The sequence below is a fragment of the Wasmannia auropunctata genome, unplaced genomic scaffold (assembly GCF_000956235.1).
Source record: "Wasmannia auropunctata unplaced genomic scaffold, wasmannia.A_1.0 LD336078.1, whole genome shotgun sequence".
In the NCBI taxonomy this organism is placed as follows: Eukaryota; Metazoa; Arthropoda; class Insecta; order Hymenoptera; family Formicidae; genus Wasmannia; species Wasmannia auropunctata.
This window is the reverse complement of record NW_012026812.1, coordinates 3,789,777-3,791,450: the sequence shown is the minus strand read 5'-3', so window position 1 is coordinate 3,791,450 and position 1,674 is coordinate 3,789,777.

Genomic DNA, 1,674 nt, shown 5'->3' with positions numbered 1-1,674 from the left:
TTTAAATAAAAAATATTGAAATAAATTAATAATTAAAGCGTATTTACTATATAAAACAAAATTGCGTGAAAAATATTTTTGTTTTTAATTTTTATGCTTACAATCACTTACATTAAAAATGTTCTAAATATATTGCTTTCTTGAGCCGATTTATATAATATTTAATCTTGGCTAAATATGAAGAAAAGGAATGAATGGATAAATAAAAACACCCTAGTTCATAATTTTTTGCTATCTACAGACAATTCTTTTTTTTTATTACCTACCTAACACATTTTTCTTGTTTCTACTCTTTTTGTTTATTAAAATATTATTCTAAGCAATCACGAAGAAGTCACGACGCGGCGCGACTTTTAACGCGACCCGAGATAAAGTTAGAATGCGCGAAAAAGAGAGTAACTATGACTTTTCCCAACTACGGCATCTTTACAAACACAACTGCCCAGACAGTCGAGCACCAATACAACGCAACCGCCAAGGACGGCCGCTAGGAGTTATGGCTCCAAACAACATTGACCAGCCCGGCGCACTGGACTTCGTAAAGCCAGGACACCTGATCCACCTTCATTGCAAGGGCATGTATCCCTCAGACGGCAAGATTCGAGTATACATGCTTACTCTCGGACTCGCCGTCTTCGGGGCAGCTTGCAGTATAGACGCAATTGAGGCACTACCGGTGGCGTGTGATAACCGGGCCTCCTACGCCTAGCAGATGAGCTCAGGGTAAGGTCGCCATAACATTGGCCTTACCCCTGCTCCAGCTGGGTGTTGGTCTATTGTAAATAGTCCAGGATAAGCCCAGACACAATGCCCGAATCCAAACGTCATGAGTGATCGGATAACCGGAGAGAGAGTCCGACTCTAAAGGCGCAACGAAACTCGTAAAAGAATCGGAATGCCGAGAGAGTCGGAACTCCCGCGAGAGTCATAATTACACCTTTAATATTACAAATATAAATTTCAAAGTTATCTACTTTAGTATTTTATCAAGGAAAACAAAATTTTTATATCCCAATAAAATATTTTTTCACAGATCGATTTAGAACTTTAAATATTAAATTCTACTAAGTTACTAAAAAGTAAATTCTACAAAACACGCGCGTTGTGCATCGACATAATTCGACATGATGAGCTCTGCTTTGCGAGCTCTGTGCGTGCGAACTGTGCGAGTATTTCCTCAAGCACAGTCGCACAATATATATAGGTAGATATAGATAGGCAAAACCAAGATTAAATATTTGCCCTAATCAAATTTAGTCCATCCATTTTAAGGCAACAGATCTACGATATTTAATTAGTAATTTGTAAAATAATTTAATTGTCGTTATTTGACATGTACTAAGATATTTTCTCTACATTTAACATAATTAATCGTAGATTCGTTACCTCATAAAAAATAACAAACTTTTCTGACTCACCGGTCCGACGCGCAACGGGCGGAGTTATTCTGCCACGTAGCTACGACGATACTGTAACAAACAAATATAAAATTCAAATGAAAGATATGCTTAAATTTCAAAAGATAATTCTTATATCGTTTTATCTCAGTAAAGATAGTTAAAAAGAAAGAGACACCGATTTAAACATTTAAAAAAAACTTATTCTTAGAAAATTTTTTATTGGAAAATAGATTATATTATAATAATCGCGAAACTTTTAATTCATTTTTTTACT